General features: G+C 41.7%; 1 protein-coding gene across 2 annotated transcripts in view; it reads right to left on the bottom strand.

The window, feature by feature from the left end:
* gpr4 (G protein-coupled receptor 4) overlaps positions 1 to 14,753 on the bottom strand; it is a 45,870-nt gene extending 31,117 nt beyond the window's left edge. The window contains exon 1 of one of the 2 annotated variants that reach the window (XM_076100893.1): positions 14,503 to 14,753. The gene's annotated coding sequence lies outside the window, so the exon portion shown is untranslated. The remainder of the gene's footprint in view (positions 1 to 14,502) is intronic. The other variant, XM_076100892.1, reaches the window with a different exon arrangement.
* Between the last annotated feature and the right edge of the window lie 10,760 nt (positions 14,754 to 25,513).

Below are 25,513 nucleotides of genomic sequence, written 5' to 3'. Positions count from 1 at the left end.
ACAGTGTTTATTCACTCTTCATAACAAAGTAGAGAAAAAAACCTAGAAACCATAAAAAAAGTTTCAACTAAAATGCAAAAGTCAATCCCCAGGCTGGACCCCACACATTTTTACAATGCAAATACAGAAATTGGAGGCTTGAAGTACCTACATGACAAACACATTCCGGTTTACAGTTTGGGCTTAAAATATTCATTGAGTGAAACAGATGCAAATGTTGGTTGACAACAAATGCAAAGCCGGTTGGGTGTGTCGGGATGATTTGTTGTCCCAAGGAGGAAATCAAATGTCAGTTTCGTCAACGTGTTACAACGTAAACTCGTGTTCACAGGAAACATACAGTTTCAGCTCGTCATGCATGCAGTGTCTTTTCAAAATAAAAGTCCAACATGGGTTTTACTAGCGCAAACAAAAGCACTTGGTTGTTACGTAAGAAAACTGAGGTAAAATGTGTTTTCAGACAGAACACAAACAGCGGTATCCTGGGTGAAAGTCCTCCCTTACTGCTCGCCCTACGTTGACCGGTATCAGATGTCAAGGGGCACTGACAAAGTATTTGGTATTTGACAAGTTGGGTCAATTGTTTTTTTTATACAAACACACTGTCAACCTGACCTATAATCATTGCAGCACCAAGTGGGGAAATTACAAGAGCTGAAGACGAAAGTTCTTGAGGTTATCGAGACATTTCTATAACCTGCTCATTCACTTCCTGTTTCGTTATTATGTCATCTTTCTCCTCCAAGTCACATTGAAATTGCATTCCTGCTACATTCTGTTTTGTGGGATTTAAGAACTCTGCCTAGTGTTACTGAAAAGGAGAAGATGCATACCCTCATTGTCTTCCTTATCAGCAATCTTTACTAGCTTAGGGGTAAAACGGCAACTATGAACCGGAATGTCTCCACATGGCATCGTAGCTGCCGCAGCCTCAACATGTTCCGTTTTGGCGAAAGCTTACGGTGCATCTACAAAGGCCCTTTGCAGAGGCTCATTTACTACCCCGTAACCTCCTAATGCATCCAGCTTGTCTGTACTTGACACTCTGACCATCTGGTACACTGAGAGTTATCGGCACGTAGGAGGAAAAGAAATCACGAGTGTAGTGCAGGGAAAGTTGAGTTGAAGGAAACAGAAACTGAACAGGAAAGACAATAGCAGTCCAGTGCCTGAGGCAGAGAGACAGAGGGGAAAGTCAAAGGCTGCAGGTAGTTAATCCTGGCTGTTAATTTCATGCTCGGGTGGCCGTGCAGCCGTCCATGTTTGAAAGCCTGACCTGATGCCCCGCAGGGAAAATTAATGACTTCAATAAAAGTGTCACATTTTCCTGTGACGTTTCCCGCATCGTGCTTTATTGGCCAAATCCTAATTTGGCCTTGATCAGATCACCAGAGCTTGTTACTGTAATTCTGGAGAGAAATGAACGAGGTACTTTGTGTGTGTGTGTTTGTGTGTGTGTGTGTGTGTGTGTGTGTGGATGACTAACTTATTTACTTTCTGCAGCAGCAAATACACAGGACATGATGTATGATGCTGTGTCCTGTTAGCTGAGCACCTGTGTTGTTGTAGTGTACCTGAAGGGGTGTTGGATGACACGGCAAGTTTTGTTTTCCAGACGGTGATTTTTTTATCCATTTGGCCATAATGTCAGCATTTGGTGTTGTTTTGTTCCCCAGGCCTATGAAGTAAAGAATTTGCATTGCACATTGACGAATGCAAATTCAATTTGTACCACTAAGTTTAGTTTGAACTTCTTTCCCACAGCTGGAACAAAAGAGAATTGTGTAATTTTACTCTCAGTGTCCCCAAACAGTCTATCTTCAACCACTAAATTCTGACCATATGTTTTCATGGGCGTGCTCGTGTTTTCTTTTTGGTCCTGTGACTTGTGTGGGGAAGGCAATTTCCATCTTTACAAATTGCATACATTGTTATTTTCTTATCAAAAGCAGCTGATCTTTGATTCCCATCAAAAAAAGTCACAACTGATCTTGCAACCCGGTCTCTCCCCCAATGTGTCAAATACCGAATACTTGGTTAGTGCCCCTCTGGGTCGACGAGGCACCCTTGAGCGTCCATATGGGACGCACCAGGCTTTCAACTAACTCCAATGTAAACCCATCTGTGTTTGTATTAGTCAAAGCCATGAACGTAGTGCACATTAACGGGTAAACAGGTCAAACAAACACAGGACTTTCACCCAGGAGACCACTCTTTGTGTCCCCTGTGAAACCAAGTCAGCGTATAGTTGTTCAAATGTAGTTTTGTTGTGTAACAATTAAACCCTTTTGTTTTCCCTCAAGATCCCTGGTCATATCTGCTTTTGGGTCCACCACCCCACCCCGTGACATTTACTAATGCCAGTTGCGTAACCAGCGTAGTTATTTTACATAACAAACATATTTATCTAACCCAAACCACTATCTTCTCCGAAACCCTGACCGAGGAGTTTTGTCGCATAAGTAAACCTAAATATAAGTAAAGCTATGTTGGAAGTTCATTTTGAAAAGTGACTTATGCATGTAATGAGCTGGAACTCGTCTCCTTGAGTCTGAAAGTGATGCTAGAGGGGTACCTAGAGCGTCAGAATTGGAAGCGTATGGCCACTGGCCAAGCTGCCGTGTTTGCCGATTCAGGAGTTAGAACGCATCATAACAAGCCGTGCGTTTGCTCGCTGTCTTACTTGTGCAGTGGATGTCTGAAGTGTTTTGCACCATGTCGGTGGGACATGGCGGTTTGTCCTCGGCTGCTGCACTGCACCTCAGACGCATGGTATTCCAGTGGAGGTTTGGATGTGGAGGTGTCAGCAGTTTTAATGACGGGCTACAGAAAACCTCCACTCATTTCTGAGGCGCTGCCTACCAGAGTAATCCCACCGGAGATCTGGGTTTGTTTGTGTATATGTGTGTGTGTGTGTGTATGTCAGAGGGACAGAGAGGGAGCATACATATGATTGTCTGAATTTCTGTCGAGTCGAGTGGTATGTGTGGGTGTGTAGACAGCAGTTAACTAGAATGTCTACCCACCGATATGCAGAAACACAAACATAAAAATAAATACAACACCTACATAGCAGCCCAACCTGATTTGGTATAACACAATAATCCATGACAACATTAAAAAACATAAAAAATGATTGAACCCATCAGGTGGGACTAATGTTGCAAATTATGTTATGCATTTGTTTATAATATCTGGGAACAATTGGAACGAATAAAAATGAAACGAAGCATTCAGTGCAATTTAAATGTTTGCGTATGAACCAACCAGGGCCAAAAAGGAAGAGTAAGCGCTGAAGAAATAGTTTTATTGATTCATTTAGGTTTAAACGTAATTATTGATAATACTACAACCAGAAGTTGTGTTGAAGACATTTTTATAACGTGTTGACTGGTTCTCAGTCCTTCAGAGGTCTGTGTGACCTGGTTCTGGGGTTTAGGTTAGACTTAGCAGCACTTGGGTTTAGTCAGTTTGTGTAAAAGGGTTAGAGTTAGGGGCCATGGAAAGTTTTATGTCAATGAGAGACCTCAATAGTTTAAAGGAAGAAACGTGGATGTGTGCATGAGTGTGCGTTTGCCAACACCGGTCTGCTGCCAGGATGTGGCCGCTTCCTGTTTTGTCTCCTCTCGTCTGATTGGTCTCTTCTATTCTGGTTCGTGGTGTCGAGTGACATGGGGGCACAGAGGGTTGAAGTGTTAAAAATATTTTTCCTCTTTGAACTCCAGCTGAAGTGGGTTACACATATCTGTCAAAAATACTAATAAAACACACTGGCTCATACACAACTTCTTTCAGATCAAAAATGACTGTTTGATCTTGAATATTTGTAATAGAAATAAGAAAGAGTGGCTACCCGACCGTGGTCCAATATGTGTGGTACGAATAAACTGAACCGTGATAAAAAACTTATTTTATTGATCGAACCAATTGATATACAAGAAATATTGGACAAGAAGTCAATTTATGTGGTTGAGAAGCATGAGGGCTCCAGGTTACATTTAGAAATTGTTGTTGTAGTGATATGATCATAAAAGAAGACGTTCATACGATCAGCTGTATCAAACGTAAATGTTTTAATATGGTTCTGTAAACACAGTACACAGGTGCAGGCAATCAGCAAGATGTGACCAAATTCAGCAAAGTTTCAAGGAGGACGAGGGTCAAAAGGAGGAAACAGCTGTGATGAAAACCAAACAAAATCTGATTAGTATTATAAGTCATGCTCTGGTAGACCAACCATCAAAAAACACATTGTTTTGGTCTCTTTTCTGTCGTCATCACAGTTTATGGTGTTTTTATCGTGATGTTTATTGCGAGCTCTTGCACTGGCTGCTATTGCATTAGATAAGACACGACAATAACACAATAAATAACACTGAAGGTGATGTGCTACTATCCATGCACCACTGCAGTGCAAAATACACAACGTCAACTTAGCTGAGTTATGGATGAATCACACTGTTTAAAACGTCTCAGTACCTTTACAATGACAATAAAGCTGAATCCAATCTAAAATCACTCAGTCGAAGAGAAAAGTATAGGATAGAAAATATATACAATTAAGGTTATTGTGTCACTGACCTAAATTATGGAATCATGTTATTTGTTATAGATGTGCATGCATTTGTCTCATGGTGCAACTTGTTTATGCAGTTGGTCACAGGATCATGGGCACTAAAATATAACATGCACCAAAAAGAGGAACACTCAAAGTCTCTTCTTGGCAGAATAGAGAAGGCTTTTGTAAACCAACATGCCTCTCAGTATTATTCAGTATCTTATGAATCCCATTAATAACAAACAGGCTTCTCTGTCAGCCTGGTTGAGGCACATAGCTGGCGGTCAGTCAGGCCCCGAGCAGTGAGGTTAAATTAGAAGCGCTCAACAAATCAACCGAGCTGCCATCGTGAAAAACAAAATAAGTTACAGCAAATTAAAACTGACTCGGCGAAACATTCTTGCGGAGCATAGATTATTCTTACCCTCTTTTCTTTGCTTCAACCACCTTCTTAAAATGGTTGGAGTTTTGATATTTGCCCATATCCAAAAAAATCTGTTGGTATCCAAGTCTTTCATAATGTTCAAAACTAAGTGAGCTTCTCCTTCTGGACAGAAATGTGGGCGTTTCTTTTGGGCATGCATCTCTGAAGACTGTCAGCGAGCTTGTGTCCAACCAGTGTACAGCGCACAGAAGAGGCCAGAGGTCCTGTGTGCTCTCAATGCGCTGTAAACATGTCCAGAGAATGCTCCTGAAACCCAAACAGTATCGACATATCTCATATGTCTACCATAAACTGTACATGAATCAACATGCAATATGTGCATCAATAGACTAGACTTTTTAAATGGACGGCCCTTCATAAAAAACGTGCTCTCCGTCTCTATGCCGTCCAAGCTTTATTTACGTTGCTTCTGAAACACGATCCCTTCAACAACAACAACACACTGCAGGATGGAACAATAGGTTTGGATACAGATTCAAGTACGGGACAATTTCATTTTTGCTGACAGCAGCTACAGTACTCCTCTGGATCCGATGACAATATTTACCTCAATGTTTAGTCATATCCATTCCCTGAGATGTAACAGGATTGATCCCTTGGAGTACTACTGCTACACAAAATCGTGTTAGATGTTTTATATATGGTCCGGTACGTGTCTGAACTTGCCTGTGTGGGTTTCTCTTGTCTTGTTTGGAGGCGAGCACGCAGAGCCTCCGGAGTTAAAAGTTAATATAAATTTCGACTCCAATGAGGTTTTCAACAGAACATCAGCTGCAGCTGATTTCCCTCCAGCAATTCCATTCCATTCAATTCTAGCATCTCAGACCTTTATGGTGTTTGATGATGGCCTTTAGTAGAAAAGGTGTCTCTCTGTGACTGTCCATGTGTACGTTTATTGATTTTCTTTCACATTTGTCTTTTTACCATGTATTTGCACTTAGTTTGCTTTGTATGTAGATGAAATGTACAGTGTTTTATCTGCTTGATGGTTAATATATTGATATATAAAGGTGGACTGATCTATAATCTATCCGCCCCAACATGGAGCTGTTTTCAGCTCTGATTAACACACTGTACGCTACCTGCTCAGCACCAAATGGCAGAGAGGCAAAGTTAGCAACTAGCTGGTGGACTCAGGGGAGCATTTTGATTGGACTCACATTCATTAGGCTTCTGGACGTGTAAACAGGAAATTGTTTGTTAATAATCCAGACTAAACTCTGCAGATAGTAATAATGTTGCTGCTCTTTGCACGGGACAGTAATCATGTCAGACATTTTGCGCATTATTCATCCATATGTCAGCGCAATGTATCTGACATTCACAATCATGCACACAGAGGTGTAGAGATGCGCGCACACACACACACATACAGGTATAGTATTTATTCTTGCCGCTGCAACAACCGCATTTATATCCTCCGAGATGTTTGAAGATTCAACGAATCAACACTACGTTACTAAAACAGCCGACAGGTGCAGACCTGAGTAGAGACTGTTGGGAGAGAGAGGGGAAGAGACTGACAAAGAGAGAAAAACACACATGCAAACACACAAACAACATCCACACACGCTTCCAAAGGCTCTCACAAACACACACACGCAAAGTAAGGGTCAATCGTTAATTGTTGTTGGCTGTTTCCTAGATTTTATGAACATTATTAAGCATGTTGAATTGAAATCGAGAGGGCTAGCTTCTCGTTCAAACAGCACTTTGAATAGCCAACATCATCAGACGTCTCTAACCCAAAGCTCTACGCCTGCACACTAAGAAGACAAAGAGTAGCCTCATTAACGTCAGTGAGCTGTTGACTCAAGAGGGCAGCGGCTCATCCGTTGAACCTGGTCGACTTCTGTTGAAGATCTTTCCCTTTGGGATCTTTCCCTTTTGGAATCCATCAGAGTGTCTGAGGAGGAGCCTTAAAACTCAAATCACATGTGTGCATATCCATTTGTTTTATTTCTTCGACCCGTCTTAATGTCTTCTTCATCGTTTTTTTTCTTGCTTTTAGATTCAAACCAGCAACCGGTGAGGAAAAAGTAAGAGAGCAAGATTGAAAATGGAAAGAGCACAGCCCTCATACAGTCTGGACCAACCAGATAAGGCCAAAGAGAAAGAAATGTACAGCAACCACTTCATCATATGCTAAAATGTAAGGTATCGTAAAGTCTTTTTAGGGAGAAATAAGAGACGGAGCAATGAGAAGAAAAATATTGATCAAGGAAAAGTAAAGAGAGGAAGGGGGCGTGAAAGAGATTGAAAACGAGGGAGATGAGTGAAGTGTAAAGAGAGTGGTGATAATGTAAGAGACGGAAAAAGGGGGAGAGCCAAATGGATGCAGAGTGTGTGTAATTTTAGATCCAGACAAAAGAGAAAAAAAAGAGATGACAAAAGAGCAGAAGCGGTGGAAAATAAATATCAAGAGAGGGAACGAAGAGACACAAACACAGCGGAGAAGAAAAGAGAAAGAATGAAAATAGAGGAGAAAGTCATTGATCTTGAAAAAAAATAAGGAAAGGGGGGGAGAGAAAGGGTTAGAAGAATGAACGAGAGAGGAAAAGGAAAGTGGATCGAGAGATGGTGAGAGAGGTATAATGGGAGAGAAAGAAGGAAGACAAACAGAGAGAGAGGGAGAGAAAGAGGGAGATGTTATCGACCCTGTTGGCCGCAGGTGCTGCTACTGTCTCCACACTGGAGACATCTGAGTGTGTGTGTGTGTGTGTGTGTGTGTGTGTGTGTGTGTGTGTGTGTGTGTGTGTGTGTGTGTGTGTGTGTGTGTGTGTGTGTGTGTGTGTCTGACAGGGCTCACAGTGTTTACAGACAGACAGCGGTGACCTCATCATGTCCTGGGTGCATTTAGAGCGTCACACTGTCAGCAGTTACACAAACGAGAATAAGAGAGAGAGTCTATCACACACACTTCTGATTACTGTAACCCCCCCCACCCCCCCCACACACACACACACACGTTTTCTTTTACCCTCCCGTTTGTTTAAATCTCGTCCTCCCCGTCTGCAGGCTGTCGGCCGTATCGTTTCATCAACACACAAAAGACCTGCTCCGTTGCAATGCATTACAGAGACTCACTGCAGTGTTCTGGGAAGGCTTTCACAGTTTGTTGATACCAGGATCCATTTTTCCATTTGAAGAAATGCACCAACAAACTGAGTTCTGCCGAAATTCCCCTACTGGCGATGTTTCTTTAAGAAGAACAAAAAAAAGCTGAAGTAGAGTGACGCACATAGAAATAAATATCTTCCATAAGTTGCCACAGTGAAAACGCTGTTTTACAGATGGGCATGCTGAGATGAAATCAATGAACTGGTAGTGACTGCCCTCGTACAGTCTCACCACTGTTGACTGTTACCTTTATATTTTGTTACCTTCAGGACTGAGGGTTGACCGCTCATGTGGTAGAGTTGGATGGTGAGTTTTAAGATGGGAGCCGTTGAGCGCACAGATTACAAATCACTGTGCTCACGTTCTCTGGAAGAATCGCCAAATAAATACTTCAGCATTTTTGTTGCTAATGAGAGCGGACATCTTTCCTGCTATAGAAAGGACTAAGTAGGACTGTACCGAACAGCTTAAAGGGTCGAAGCTTCACTCATAACGTTGAGGGTGTGGTGCTGCACTGTGTCCTCGTCTCTGTGATTATCTCAGTCCTTAGTCCACAAGTCAAAATGCATGGACAAAGGATGGAAGTAATCATTTCCAAAATGGACAGCATGTTTTTATCTAACGAAATATATTATATTTAGCCTTTCAAAAACAAACTTTTCACTGCGGTACAAAGCTGTTTGCTCTCCTGCATGCACCTGTAATAACAGGGCGGTCTAGTAGCAATCTAGCAGCGCCATAAATAACATTTATACAACCACATAACACACAATTAGACGTAGTTTTCAGGATGTCCGTCTGTCCCGTTCACTCTCGTAAATGCAATATCGCAGGAGCCCCTGGAGGGACTTTATTCAAATTTGACACAAACATCCAATCGGACTGAAGGATGAACTTCACCGTGACCTCCAAAACCCATTTCTGGCCATAATATAAGATTTCACGTTTCATGTATGACAATTACATGATGTCATTTTGAACAGACGTGGATATAAACTGCAACTTGACTGGTTCGCACTGGTTATACAACCGCGAGGTGGTAACTCCAGTTTTTAATTAATTTCTAAAAGGATGAAATGATCTGAAACGTACAGAGACACGCACTGCCTGATAATCACCTACATTCACTCTTAAACAAAAACTCCGATACTAATTGAATACTTACAATTCTTCTTTCACACAAATTAAAAGGAGCTAATCATTTTCTCATCATGAGTCAGTTCATGAATGAAGTGATGGAGCAGTGAAACGTCACCTCGCTGATGTCTGGCAAGTTAAAAGCTCTTTCAAGAATAGAATAGAATAGAATAGAATAGCACGCATGGAATCAGTAGAAGTAAAAACACAGCAAAAGTCAAACAGATAAGTTCACAGTTAACCTGTATTTCTGATTTACTGTGAAGAAATGGACTTTGTCTAATTGACTAATTGTCTTATCGCCATGATAACAAACGAAGCGCAGGTTGGCAGGAGGCTTCGTTGCCGATGCAAATGAGCTCTCGTCACTGGAGAACAGAAGCAGAGTCGCCCACGATTAAACACACCGGCACACAAACACCACTCTGCTCGAAGACCTCCAATTAAGCGTGTAGCTAGCTTCACTCACCACAGGGCTCTGCTGTGTCTGTGTGTGTGTGTGTGTGTGTGTGTGTGTGTGTGTGTGTGTGTGGACGGGTGGGTGTGACTCAAACCATTGTCACCAGCGATCGCCTATGAGTCATCCCTCTAATTAAGAGACCAGAATCGCGACACCTCTCTGTGTCTCCGGAACAATTATCCAATTAGGTGAGCCGCTGACGTTTCTCTCTGTGAACTGGACAAAAATAATCCATTTGTCCGTCCCATCACCCCAACGTGTGTGTTCATTTTGTTCATTCATTCATTTAGGGAGATTAATCTGTTGGTCAACTTGATAACTTCCCTGGTGGATCGAGTACTCCAGCATTGTGTGCTAACACTTAAACATTCACTATTGCACAGTTACAGTAGATTGAAATTGTGCTTCCTTTGTCTGGTTTTATTGCATGGTGTCTCAATTGTTTTCTTTCGTGAACACCACGACAATAAGGGAAAAGTGCAGATCAACTTTCCACGGTCACTTTTAGAGTCAGATATTATGTTCTTAGGAATAAAAGCCTGAACTTTTTCTGTGCTTTTTTTCAAAACGACATTGGCCACCGTCATCAGCTCTCGCTGACTGCTGCTATGCCATTTGACATGTATCTGTCACTTGCGCGTAGAGGGGCGCTGTCCGTAGTGCTGAAACAGAGACGAGGAAGTCGATAGTTCTTAAAAGAGAGGGAGAAAGAACAGCACCTTTTAGCATCGCAAACAGCTCTTAGCGATCGGTTAGTCACTCCCCCCCAACGGTTAACATTGTTAGCTCTGTCAGCGCTGTTGCTGTCGTTTGCACTGTTCGCGCTGTCAGCGCCGTTAGCTGCTAGCAGCCGGCTCAGACGTCTCCACGATGAGCGCTGTGTGGAGGCAATCCCTCAATCATAGAGATCCTCTGAACTTGGAATGTAGCACCTTTTTATGTACGATATCAGATGAAAAAAAAATCACTTCATATGTCAATATAAACTGCAGCTTGTGTGAAGCGTGAAAGAAAAACGACAGGGCAGATTTGTAATTTCACTGACCGTTCGCTGTTCGGCTGAATCAATTGTACTGCTACATAAATAGTTCTTCAATATTTGCAAAATGTGCATAAAGGCATTATGACGTTACTGTCAACTGCCAGCTAGGGCCCCATACATTACACAAAGGAAGTCAAACAATTCAGAAAAAACAACAAAAACACTATCTGTCCCTAAATCCTGTAAAGCAACATCCATTTGGTGGAAATCCTCTTTTCACAATATTTCAAAAACTTGCGTTTTTTTTTGCACGACTGCAGTGTGTTATGCTATGTTATGCTATGTTATGTTATGTTACAGTATAATGTGACGACGTAGCACGGTGGGTGTCAATGCTCCAGGTTAGCTGTTAGCTTTGTTCTCTACAGCACCACTGGAGCCGTTCTGGCCTCTAATCACAGTGATTACTTAACCACAGAGGCTCTTAAGTGCTGTTTATCAGAACTCCTCTGGAGAGCAATTACACCATCACTGCTCTGTGTTTCACATTCACCCTCCTCTGAAGCTCCTTTTTTTTAATCTCCCTGTCCTCTCCGCTCCATCCATCATGTCTCCTATCGCCCTCCTCTCCTCTCAACCTCTTCCTCTCCTTTCTTTTATTTCCTTTACTTTATGTTCACCTCGCTTTCGTCCCTGTCCTTTGAAAAATTTACTCTCTTATCTTTTCTCTCTTTCCAGTTAGTCCCGTCTCATCTCCTGTCCTTGAATTTTTCTTTTCCTAATCCAATTTTTTCCAATCCATCTATTAGATTTTGAGATATTTCTCAGGATAAGTGAAAACTTTGATCTGCTGGAAAGAAAGCAATGTCATGAGATCACCAAAGTCCTGAGGATTTATCCTGTAAGTGGCAATCCATCCAAAGGATGTTGAGGTATTTGAGTCTGGACAGACCATCATTGCCGTCCCCAGAGCTAGGGGGCTAAAAACTAATTGAAAGAAAGACTTAAAAGTCTGTTTTAGTCCATCCATACTCACATTTGTGCACTTCTCAACCAAATGTGCTGTCCGCGAATAAACTCACACCCAACTTCACCATGGGGAGAAATCATTCTTTAAAAGGTTGCACCGCCGTATGACTTCTGAGGGAGACGGTGAACAAGGGGGGAGAGGAGAGAGAGACATCTGGGTGGGGGTGGGGGGGTTGAGATTGGTTGGGGATTGGTAAAAGGAACCAATAAGTAAAACTGAGGCTCTTAGCAAACCTTCCGCCTTCAAGGTCGGGGCGCACAGATTATCTTTCCGACGAGGTTGGAAATAGTTCAGTGTGAGAGGATGGAGGAGGAGGAGAGGATGGGTTACTTGTAATGTTGTTATAAATAAAATACAGGAACAGATAAACAGATGAAGACAGTTATTGCTGTTTTTCTATATATATCTTGTCTTTTTGCAGCCAGCGAGGCAAATTCAAAACTGAGAATTGTAATCCCACGAAACACACAGCAACAGGAACGAGAGGGAGGAGGGAGGAGGACACAAAGAGAGTGGGAAACAAAAGAGAGAAAAAAAGAGGAGAAACTGACTCTACGCCCTACACAATAAAAAGACAGGGAGGGAGGGAGGGAGGGAGGAGAAAAGGAGGGGAAAAGTGCAGACTTAGAGAAGTAGAGAATAGTGATTTTTAATATTACAACTGTTGGCGTTGAGAGGATGAATTCTGTAGGAGGAACAGAGGATTCATTGTGCCGGCTGTTTACTAAAAAACATCATTAAGGTCTGCGGAAGCATTTCCCTGCAGCTCAATGAAGCGCGATGCTTTTCAGGAGATCACAGTCTCTCTCTGCCTGCCTCGTCTGCTCGACTGTTTGACGGCAAAATCACATATGTACTCATTTGTGTAATATATGCATCAAAAGAAGAATTCCTCAACAATAAGAAGAAGCAAGTGGCTGCCGTTCATGCTCGTACAGCATGGAAATCAACTTCCGTGGCGCGAGGTAATCCATCTCAGTGAGCATGAAGCCTCAATTTGATTTGGTCAAATTCCATTTATCTTCACCCTGGAGTTGTTTGGCTTCATATACCCGTGCAGCATTTAGCAAGTGAATGCAGCACAACTGCAATAGCAAGACCAAAAAAAAAAATGGATCATCACCACATTCTGTTTGTCAAATGCTTCCATCGCGATATAGGTAATTTCATATCTCGATGTTTTCTGGTAAATGAATAAGTAAATAATCTATATGAAATAACCACATGGTTTTATATACTCCTATGTGAATTAAATACTTGACTTACGAACTACAAACTCAAGTGCAAAATAATCCTTTTTTTGGAGTAATTTGAGTCAGTATGAGCGTGTACATTTTGATGATGTAATTGTGCATCACAACATCTCGATGTGTGATTTCATCACGATGTGATTCAATTGAAAGATGATAAATTACCGTATTGAATTATCTAACAAGCCCAAGATGGGCTCGAACTGACACAAGCTGTCTCCTTCAAATTTGACGGTGATTTAATGTGGAACCCTTCCAGCTTGGTTCAACACGTAACAAACTACGTTCTAAAGTGTTCTGCACAGCACCAAAGCTGGCTCTGCTCTCATCTAAAAGAACCTTTTCCTGGTCCCCTGCATAGAGCGAGATAAAGTAGGAGGGGTCCAGTGACACAGGCGGCTGATTTAGTTGTACAGTCTCATGATTTATTAATTGTCTGCAGTCAAAACCCCTGGAGCTGTGGCAGACACACAAGTGCCCAACTGTACTGTACCATCAGCGCTTCCAGCTCATCCCCTCATCCACTTGCTAATGCAATTTGACTTGCTTTTGCAACAAGTTAATGGGAGCAAAAAAAAAAAACAGCCTGCTGTGTGAAGAGTGTAAGCGAGTTCAGATGCAAGGGAAAGAGCAGAGATGTTCTCGCACAGCATGCTCTGTCTTTTTCTTTGATAAAACCCCTCTGACCACAGTTTATTATGTACAGTGAGAGAAGTTTTGTTCACTTAGTGTGGTGTATTTTATCCACACGGTAAACACTGAAGCAACGTGTGACTGAATGTAATGGGATGTGAATACTCGGACACACTGACCTAATAATCCGACCGCCAGGAATAATACTAACAACTACTGAAAAACTAAATAGATAGATAGATAGACAGATAGATGGATGGATGGATGGATGGATGGATAGATATATAGATAGACAGATAGACGGATAGATAGACAGACAGGCAGATGGATAGGTGGATGGATGGATGGATGGATGGATGGATATATATATATATATATATATATATATATATATATATATATATATATATATATAGAGAGAGAGAGAGAGAGAGAGAGAGAGAGAGAGAGAGAGACAGACAGATTTAGGGACTACTTTTTTCGTCACTTTCATATTCCTGCAGTGACATATATAGAATATTAAAAACAGCAGATTTGCTCTTTATAATCTGTTAAAGTATTCGGTCAGATAGAATATTACTATGACAAATCGTGCAAGATTTAAAAATGAAAGCCCACATTATATGACATATTTAGTACTATATTAATATTAATATAATTCAGTGTTGTTGTTTGTTAAAATAACTTTTAAATCCAGCTCTTAAGTGCGTGTCCTAGGTGAGTAATGATGAGTCTAAAAATACACGTTTACGCGCACATTCCCACAACGTACACGGAGCAGAGTTCTATCTCTCTGTAGCAGGTGCCGGTTTTCACTTGCACTTCTTCCTCTCTGCATGTGAAGAAAAACAGTGAAGAGAAGAGACTGAAAGGCAACAACGACGTACTCACGTTCAGCTTCCACAGTCGGCGATGTCACCTCTCAACCACAGCGCGTATCCATCCAGAGAGAGAGAGAAAGGTCATTTCACTTCATTCAACCTCCGCGAGAAGAAAAAAACCCGCTCAGTTGTAGTGGTGATGGTCAGTTTAATTAAACAGCCTCCACAGCGCAGCACAGTGTGGACAGAGCGGCTACAGCCAGCAGACTGAGACACCGAGAGAGAGAGAGAGAGAGAGAGAGAGAGGGAGGGAGGGCGGAACAGTCTTCAAGTCAGGCACAATGCCTCTTCTCTCTCTCTCTCTCTCTCTCTCTCTCTCTACTTCTCTCTCTCTGTCTCCCTCTCTTTGTCTTTCCCCCTCTCTTTCTGTCTCACCCACACACATGAGCACAGAAAGTAAAAGTAAAGTACAAATCTTGTTTTTCTCATGTCTGTTCGCTCTCATAGGAGGTTTAAGCATTACCAAGAAAGATGCAATAAAATAAATGTACGTGATTGTTGGTCAATTCTTAGCCCTGAAAGTCAGTGATATTACGAAAAGGCTATCCAAAATCTTTTTTTTTTTAAAGATGTTGATTAAGTATGTTGCACAAGTCTGGACCAACTAAATTGACCTTCTCATTATGATTTAAAGGGCCAGTGTGTTGTATTCATTGGGCCTTATTAGCAGAAATGGAACATAATATTCATTATGTTTTCATCAGTGAATAATCACCTGAAACTAAGAATCTTAGAATGAGCCCTTCAGATCTACACACAGAGACAGCCATGTTGCACCGCCGTGTTTCTACAGTAGCCCAGAACGGACAAACCAAACACTGGCTCTAGACAGAGCATTTCCCGTTTTTATGTTACCATTTTAGCCCACCGTAGTTCTCCAACATGCTTGTGAAACTAGGGTAACGTGAGACGCAGTGTGCAACTGATTTCTGATTTCTGTTGCTTCTAAAGTAGAGATATGATGGCGAGTGATGGCCTCTAAACAAGAGTGAGGGCTATTCAATTAGTTGCAGCCTGCAACCACACCACTAGATGTCACCAAACCACACTGCCACTTTAATTGATTAAATACATTGCACCAGTCTGGACCATAGACTGTATATAAGAACTAGACGTGATCATTGTGATGTCACCCATTGGTTTGTGATCTGCCATGATCAGAGTCGCCCCCTGATGGTCAGTAGAGAGAATGCAACACTTCCGACGATGTGAGATGTGAGAAACAAAGAGATAAGTGATCTAACATGGTTGCTATAATGTATTACCTATAATAGTTTTTACAAAACTAGTCTTACAAAAAATGGTCTGTAGTCAGTGGGCGAAAAGACGTCAGTAGTCCACGGTCAGAATTACAGATGTATGAAATGGGTCATTTAGCTGCAGATCTGCTTCTTTACACCTGATAGGAGACGGTAGAATATCAGCACTGATGTGCACTAAGTTGAATCTTGACAGTCCATGAATCTCCCTGGTGACAGACTCCTCGCCATCTGGAATCGAGAGGTGGGAGACGATGTTGTGGAGAATCAGAAACTGGTTTTCGCTCGTTTCTGCATTTCTCCAAATGGGCTCTCCATGTGTGTTTTGCGTCGGATGATCACACCGCGTGATCATCCGATCATCCGGCTACTGTAGAAACACGGCGGTGCAACATGGCTGTCTCTGTGTGTAGATCTGAAGGGCTCATTCTAAGATTCTTAGTTTCAGGTGATTATTCACTGATGGTCACACCTGGAGGAGGCTGGCTGTGTGCTGCTTCGCCCTTCCTGATGTGTTTTCTGTTAAATGACTGTTAAGGGTGTTAGATTATGTGTTTGGTTTCAGGCTGCAGGAACAAGGTTAGGGGAGTTTCATGTCCTGTTTATCCTGTAAAGCTGTAAATGTGAGCTGTGTGCTGCCATCAGTACTGTGTGTTTCCTTCACAAGAACGGACATGATGTTTTCCATTCCTTATTCCTAAATGAACGAGCTGCACAATGTACTAAATGGTCGACATCTAACTGTTAACTGTACCTCAGCGTGAGTTGCCATGTTTGCAAATATTGTTCACTGACTGAGCCGCTGATTTCATTTTCATTTGGCATCTTGTCCTGGTGAAATCAGCTCCTACGGTAGAGGTGGGCTGAAAGAAAGATATTAAAATGGTGGAAGTTGTTGCATAAATGTCCCCAACTCCTCAAGGGAAATGTGTGGCCCCTAAGCAGTTAGGATGCTCCACTACGTTGAACAGCTAGCCACTATAACTCTTAACGTCTGTCAGTGGTTTATTTGCGGGTCGTTAGTAGTGGCTTTATCAGAGTTTTTTTGTTGTTGCTGGAAACAGCTTGTTGTCGCCTCTGAAAACAGCACTGATGAGAGCACTGACACCAAAGACGGTCTATAATAAGTGGACGTAGTCATCGTGACGTCACCCATTGGTGAATCCTCTGTCACCATCTTTAATTACAGCCGTCGCCATGTTGTTGTTTTTTGCAACCATGAACGGAAGTTACCATATATGGAATGCGGAGGAATGATGTAGAGACAACATCATGCTGTGTTGAAGAAGACTTGAAACTAGAGATTGAGACCATAAAGTCATGTTTACAATGTTTACTGAGGGAATAAATCAAGTTAGAAGTAGGGTCATTTTCCCATAGACTTCCATACAATCTGACTTATTTTTGCTACTGGAGGAGTCGCCCCCTGATGGCCATTAGAAAGAGTGCAAGTTTATGACATTTCAGCATTGGCGTCACTCGGCAGAACGGGAGGTTGCCTCCTGGCTGAGACCTTAAAACAGTAATGTTGCAGGCTATAAAACCAAAACAATGTGCTGAAAGATGCTAAACCAGACCTGAGGAGAACTGCATCGTGGGATAATAATTCTGGGTGGTTACATCATACGCAAGATCCATTATCACACCGAAAATGGGGAAAAGGGTCATTGCCCCCCCCCCCCCCCCCCCCCCCTGACTTTACACCCCCCTGGTCCCATTTGGCATTGTAGCTGGTGTGATCTCATCACGGGATGAAGCTGAAAAATGAAAAATGGATAAGTGCAGCTTCAAGGTTAGAATATGCTGAGGTTACGGTTGAGTTGGCGTTTGGGTTAGACAAGATGAGCCTCCTCAGTGTAGGTCAAAACAGCGTTCTCACAAGTGAGTTTGAGTTGTGATATCTCTTTCAAAGGAATGTGTGTGTGTGTGTGTGTGTGTGTGTGTGTGTGTGTGTGTGTGTGTGTGTGTGTGTGTGTGTGTGTGTGTGTGTGTGTGTGTGTGTGTGTGTGTGTGTGATGTCTAAATAGCACTTAAGTAGAAGCCAATCTCACTGGTTTAAAACATCTCCCAGCGGTGAACTCATCATGTCCCCATTAAAATACATTAAAACTCCATCCAGCTCTTATGGAAAGTGGGCAGCGCAGAGCCACTGTGTGATTCTCTAGATTTACAGCAGAGGATCTGGCTCTGCAGACTTTTTAGTCTGCTTGAACAGAACCCTTTATATTGATCTTGTTTTATCAAAGACTGAGTGGGCATTTTCCACCTTGGCCCTTGGTAATTAAACACACTGAATACTCTCAGGAATATCGGAGGAATACTGTGGTGATGCGATGAAAGAGGGTTAGGCGATTAGGGCGATCACTGTAAAGTCACAACGTACAGCAGACACAAAGTATGCCATAAAGGATTTTAATATATCTAACAGCACAATGAAGCATAATGTTCAATATTGAAGTGAGTAACGGACATTCCTACAAAGTACTTATACTTCTGCTGTGAGATCGGGCTCTGTACACTGTACTGCAGGTACCACAGTCTCACTGAGTATCTACACAGGAATTTATGACGTATAACTCATATAACCTTCAAGGAAAATGAAGTCATATTAATCACGTCATGGTGACGACTGCGGCATCTCCCTGCGCCTCTCGGGATTCTGCCGTGTCACGGGTAATAAAAGTTAAAATGAACGACAGCCGACTTTCATCACAGTTTCAGGGTCCTAGCTTTGTTCTTGCTGTCAGGGCTTACTGGGGCACTTAAAAAGAAAGGAGCTATAACGGTTCCACCTGTGCTTTTCCCTGACGAGTCAAAAAGTCTGCTGCGTCAAACCTGACCACTAGTCACACCTGCTCACTTTTCCCCCAGTCATCTGGCCGTTGCTCCCTCCCACGGAGCCGCTCTTAGTTCAGTCATTAGCTCCCCACTATAAATAGACCCACTGTACATCCTCCTTGTTTTTCCGGATCATTGATGATGCCTACAGCACACAGCCATTGAGTTCCCTGTAATCCTGCTGTTTCTGCCCGCTCCCAGTTTGCTCCAGTATGCAACCACTGCCTTAAGGACTGAGCTGTGACAGATCTCTTGGATCGGGATCAGATGTCCCCCCCCCCCCCCCCTCGGTGGACTGAAAAAAAATTTGGGACGGTGCTTATGTCGTTTTGGTGACATGCAAGATTGGTGGCAGTTCAAGTCAATAGAGGATGAAGTAACTTCTCTCTAAAATCCTGTTCCATTACCTCACTGAAGTCCCTCTGTATCACTAGTAAGCTTTGTCACTGTGCCAAGGTAGTGGGGGAATGGAACAATGGAAAAGTAAATTTACTCAAGTTCTGTACTTAAAGTCCCGGTGAAATGTAATATTTGTACCAGTGTACAGTTACAGGAGGGATTCATTGTATTTGATTGGACCGCTAACAAGTGGGCGGGCTTAAGATGTAGCGTCATACGAAGCTACAGAGGATCTCTGTCTCCACACGCACCTCCCTTCATCTCGACTTTAAAGTGAAAATTCAAGGTACTTGTACTTTACTTGATTATTTTCCATTTTATGATACTTTATACTTTTCCTCCACTCCATCTCAGGGACGTATCTTTTACTCCACTTCATTTGTCTGAGAACTTTTGTTACTTTACAGATTACATATTTTTTTAACCACGTAACTCTGGATGTATTGATGTGTAAATGTTTGTGTTAAACTGAGGAATGAAGTGTTCCTTTACGCGTTGAGGAAAATCCTCATACTTCTTAAGCTAAATAAACTCTTTAAGGAGCCTCTTGGCTCAGCTGGAAAATGCATCGTCACAAAGCTGAAAACAAAACTGTTTTTCTTTTTTAGAGATACGTGGTTCTCACTGGACAGTTCCCTTTAGAATATGATGCATTGCTGTAGATTAAATTGGTTGATAGAGGAGTTAAAAACACCTAGCATCAGTGATAAATACTTCCTCCACCACTGCAACAACGTCTTCTCATGCTGTACAGAGGCTTTTATGTAATATTTCCATCTCCATGCAGTACACGTGACATCGTATCAAAACAGTGTGCTCACTTCAACATGTGCCTGTTAGCATGTATCCACACCTATCGACATGTGCCAACTTTGTTTAGACAGGTGGATCCAGGAATCGGCGCCATGCGGAGATGAAAGAACCAAACTTCTTCTTCATTGCTGGGCTTCACACAACATTTTTACTGTCTGTGAGGTGGGCGAGCCTCGAACAATACTCTAAAAATGCAGAATAGTCATTTGCAGACCTGGAGAAGGGTGGTTCCAGGTATTTAGGTTAGTCAGTTGGTTGGTCTGGACTGAAATATCTTAACAACAATTGGATGTATTTCCATTAAAGTCTGGTACTGACATTCATGGTCCTCAGAGGATGAACCCCAAATGACATTGTTCGCCGCTGTATCTAAGCCTTGTATACAACAGCTGCATTTTTCTGTGACACTGTGTGAAGCTGTGTGGGTGCAAACAGTTTACCATTGAAGTTTACTTTGTTGTATCGTCGCGTTTAGTTTGTTTAAGATTAAGATCACACTGCTCAAGTTCAAGGAGGTCTGACCTTCCTTGAAGTCATTAGAGACAAACTGCTGCCTTGACTAACATATTACATCATGTTGAAGCAACACGTGTTTTACAGCTGAATTCCTTGCTGGTTTTTATCGATGCTTTTGCCGTTTGTCTTTCACAGGTGAAATGGGAAAAAGCTTAGGATTTTAAACACAACATAGATTTAAGTTTAAATATGGCAAATGTGATATGCACCTGCATCTATTTCTACAGCTGTAGAGATTCTGACATGGCAGTTACACTCTGGAACACTCTGTACATAAAAAATGGTTTTCTTGCAGGTTTTTTTCCGCTCTGTGGGACAACCAGCAGACGCCCCATACATCAACACGTTGCTCAACGGGCCGTTGGCAGCACTTCAGACGCCCTGGCGGTGCGGAGAATAGCCTGTAAGACAAAATCTGCATTCTTGACCTTCTCCCCTCCCTCTTCCTCCCCTCCCCTCCCTCTTTCTGACTTTGTATCCCATTCTCTCAGCACTCTCCATCTTTCTATCTGTTTTCTTTTTCTGCTCTCTTTCTCGGCCTGTTCATACCGCTCATCTGTATGCGGCCACACATAAACGTGAAGGTCTGGAGGTGGGGCTGAATGCTGTGAACAAATATGCAGAGCGAAATTGATACTTTCTCATGCCTGGTTTGCTAACGCTAACACTTCTACACTACAACGTATCCTCAAAATGTTACCGTGCACCGCAACAATGTTAAAGCTTGAACAAAAACAGTACAGAAAAAAAAAAAATCCTATACCGAACAATAGACTTACAAGCTCTCTGTTGCCAAATCTGTTTCTTAACTCACTGAGCTATCACAGCTTTTTGAGGTGCCTCATCTCTCACCTCGAAACAATGAAAAGTGCTGTGAGATTCTGCAGTGTGTTTTCTGCAGAATCTCCTTCCTTGTTTCTTATGATGGAATTAGATTTAGGCCCAAAAACACAACTTGGTGATGTTCAGGGAAACGTTGCGGTTTGGGTCAAACGTACTACTTTGTTAAGGTTAGGGCACCATCATTGTCATGGTTACCCCAAAAGTATGTTGATTCCAATATATTCAAAAGTGTTTTCTAGTTCACACAACTTTAAGAAAGCTCACTTCACTTTAGTGTGTTAAAGTATGCTTTTTTAAAACTCAAGTTTTTGTCACTCTTTGACTCTCTCTCTCCCTTTCTGTGCCTGATATTGTTATGAAACTGTGTCTGGAATATTAATTGATGTTTGAATTGTACCGAACACAACATCTTGGCAGACGCCGTGGTGTCGTAACTAAACTGCAACACATGCACAGATGATAAACTGTGATGTGATGCAGACGTTCTGTGTGTGAGCTGCTAATAAACTTCCAACAAAGCCGGATGTTCTATTTTGGTACTTGTAATACCCTGAGAAAGATAATTTCTGAGGTTATTGAGCTGAGTTAATTAAGAATTCAAGTAGTTTTATATACTTGATGCTGTGAACCAAAAACCTGAATGGAATGCTGTTTTTCTAAATGCTTAATTGTAGTAGTTGAAATGATTTTTGATGGAATCTAGGATCAAATCTTTTTCATTAGAATCTCTGCGTTTATCTCTGACGGAAACCTGCAGTCAGCTGACTTTGCTGCAGAATTTACCAAAACTCAACGACACAACAACAAATGATCTTGTGCTAATCACTTCCGTTGTAATTCACTCAGTAGTGCCTGTGACATTTACCTGCATGAAATAACAATCAACCAACGTCATCATTGTCATTGTCAGTCTCATAAGTCGACTGGAAAAAATGTTGCCAAACCATGGAATTTTTTTTTTTTTGCATTCAGTCAGAGCAAATGATGTAGTACAGCGAGCAACACACAAAGCAAGTATATCGAAGGACCATTTCTGAAAGTTACGTGGTAAAATAGAAAGTATAACAAGCAAGAAAGTCCTCTAAAGGAGGGCCGGTCAAACTATCATACGGCTTTTACCCAGGAGACCGCTTTTCTTTCACTACGTGAAACCAAGGGTAAACGTGGATTTGTGTAAATTTGTATGTAATTCTGTTACGCTTGTTACGTAACGTTACATAAGAAAGTCACAAAGGGCAGATGTTGTTAATTTAAGGTAGTTACTTTGCTGCGGTTGTTACGTTACGTTGTTACGTTATGTGTTATGTTATGGTGTTACGTTAAGTGGTTACATAATGGTGTTACATTATGTTATGGTGTTACGTTAAGTGGTTACATAATGGTGTTACATTATGTTATGGTGTTACGTTGTGTTGTTGTTGCGTTGTGTTGTTAGGTTGTTTTTTTTTCTGGTGACTGGGTTGCAATCCTCTGCGCCAAACGAAAAAAAAATAATTTTATAAAAAGAGGCAACATTTTTCACTTGGCCTTTAAAATAACAACACCCAAGCCTTGTTAGTACAAAGGGGAACTGTATATCAGAAGCATTAAATGGTATCACTGTTGTTGATACAAAATCTAATTCCTCATTATGACCTTTAAAGGAATACACACCTTTTTTGGAAAGATCAGCTTGTTGCTCAACTGAACACTCATCGGAAGAAGACATCAGGCAGCTAGTGTTAGCTCAACAGGGATACAATTAGAACACAAAGAAGCTTTAAATGTATGAAATCTTTGTGTCACAGAGTTCATCTGCAGTGCTGTGGAGGCGGCTGTAATATGAACATGGTTCGCAGTAGGACACAGAACAGCAACATATACACGTAAAACGATTAATGTGTAAACATATTTATCTCATGCATACCATGAACCCAAACAAAAGACTGTATCTGACTTTTTCTTTTCCATCATCAAGGAAAGAAAGCTTCAATACACTCAAATATTTGTGTTTACTGAGAAAGTTGCTCTGCTTTCGGACAAAACTATTTCTACAAAAAACAGACTTGTCTTAGTTTCTTTTGTTTTGTTTTTCCCAAACCAATTAGTGCTGAGTGACAAAGGCTTCGGCGGGGGTTACTTAGAGCACAATGTTAAACCTGTATCGCTGTCTCATCCACGCTTGGTGCCATTTTCTAAGTAATCTTTCTTTGCTTTTTCGCTCTGACATTCTTCTGCAAAAATAAGCATCTTGTCACCTCTGGGCTCATGGCTTCTCCTGATCATGTTGGTAGAAAACATACCTATTTTAAGCCAAACAATAATGTGTTTTCTTTTCTAACACTAACAAAGTAGTTTTGTTCCCTAAACCTAACCGCCACCTTTTCACAACGTTAAGGGCTGGAGGCTTCTGCCCAAGAGAAAATATGACGAGAAGGGATTATTAATTAAGTTGGGTTGAAAAAATTCCACCTTTAATGTTGGGAAGGTTTGTCATAAACATGGTGAGCATTTTCCGCATCGAAGCATGAAGCATGTAGTTACCATCACAGGTCAAAACATTTTCAGCATGTGTCCTTTCATTGTTTCGGTCCCACAATAATTGTGTGTGTGTGTGTGTGTGTGTGTGTGTGTGTGTGTGGGTATGTATGTTTGTGTGTGCATGTGTTGCAGCCTCAGGGTTGTACATTCTGTGGTCGAGACCCCAGTCTGTCAACATATTCCATCCTGTATTATTTGATTAAGTGTCTCTGAGAACAACTCAGACTGTTTTCTGTTCTCACGACTCGTCTCCCATCAGAAAAAAACCCATAAATCTGTAAAGCTTCTAATCTGTTTTCCGTGTTTTAACTGCTCTTGTCTCTACATTTATTTCCTTCAGACAAATTGGACAAAGCTTCACCAACGCAATATGAATTACAAGAAGCCCTTTTTTGTTGTGACAATTGATCATTTTAAAGTGGCAGGACTGACATTTGTTACATTTGTTTGGATCAATACTTTCGAAAGTCATCTCGGTTTCTGTCCGCTCCTCTCCCCTGAGCTGATTTATGCCTAATATATTGTTACTCCGTTGGTCCCAGCACAGAGGAACTTAGAGTGCGACTGCATTAATCTTCTCTAATAAGTAGCCTCCTCCATCTCCCTGTCGTCCCAGTGAAGAAAAAGGCAACCAGAGCAGACTGCTCCTTTTCAATGAAACTCCATAAATCACAGCCCACGTCGAGTAGGATTTACATTAAATACACTGCACTGCTTGAGTCCCCTTCTTCTGTTTGGCACAAATACAGACTGTTCTTTCCTCTACTTCTAAATTGCAACCACACCACAACATTATCACCATCTACAGTTTGGTACTGTCATAGTTAAGAGTAGTCGTCACGTGGTCCCAGTCTGTAGCCTTCAATGGCTGCTGAGGGGAAAAACTAGTGCCGGAACAATTTCCTAATTAACTCATTAAGTTAATTGACAGAAAAAAATCGATCTATTTTGATAAACACTGAAACGTTAACGGCATTTATTAAGCAGAGATGTTAAACATTGACATTCATACAGTTTTTACTTCCCCACATAGATGTATACAAAGGTCTTTCCAATGAAAAATAACCTGCTATATTTTATCATCACAACCTGAATTTTATGGTATTACTCATCACCAGGTGACGAATAGAGGCTTTCCAGACCATGAATTCTGATAAGCTCTTGTCTGTGTATGTACTAAAAGAAAACTACCCACTGACAATATATACTCAGTGCTGTATCTGATTGTCTGAGAGAGCGTCATGAGTGGATGCAAGCTCAGAGATGGCTCTCAATGATGCGTATATGTCCACTATTTAGGGAATGTGGATAAACAGTTGTTTGCAATGAACAGATGCTGATTTGTATGAAAGCTGATGGGACGGTGGAATGTGCTGCTGGTGCAGAGCTAACTGGTTGCGCTATAATAAAATAACAAAGGTTGTTGTCGAGATGAGGTGCAACTGTAAGGCCCTTTTTGGGTCACAAACCAAACCTAAGTAACCTGAAGCAAAACATGGAAGCTCAGCCTGCTTCTGCACTGATAAACTAACCCTGCCCTCTGGGGGAAAATGCATGCTAATTTCATTGAAGCACAGAAAAACCTCGAGTAAGCAGTTGATCCAGAAACGGTGCCATTTCAGTGCCATTCTAACAGACTACAGTGCTTGCTACTAGCTGTTGGAGAGCTGTCTATGCTTTGATAGTTTGTTGTCTCCATTTTTACACATTTTTCTTTTACAAAGAGAAACACTACACTGTCATCCCTCACATTTAGACTTTCTTTTGTTCAGACCTGCATGTTGAAGAGGTCAAAACTTCAGCAATACTTTATTGTAAGACCAAGGCGT

The sequence above is a fragment of the Anarhichas minor genome, unplaced genomic scaffold, assembly GCF_050575085.1.
Source record: "Anarhichas minor isolate MPS153535 unplaced genomic scaffold, ASM5057508v1 ptg000026l, whole genome shotgun sequence".
NCBI classification, from domain to species: Eukaryota; Metazoa; Chordata; class Actinopteri; order Perciformes; family Anarhichadidae; genus Anarhichas; species Anarhichas minor.
Note: the sequence above shows the minus strand (reverse complement) of the source record. Positions and strands in the feature narration are given on the sequence as shown.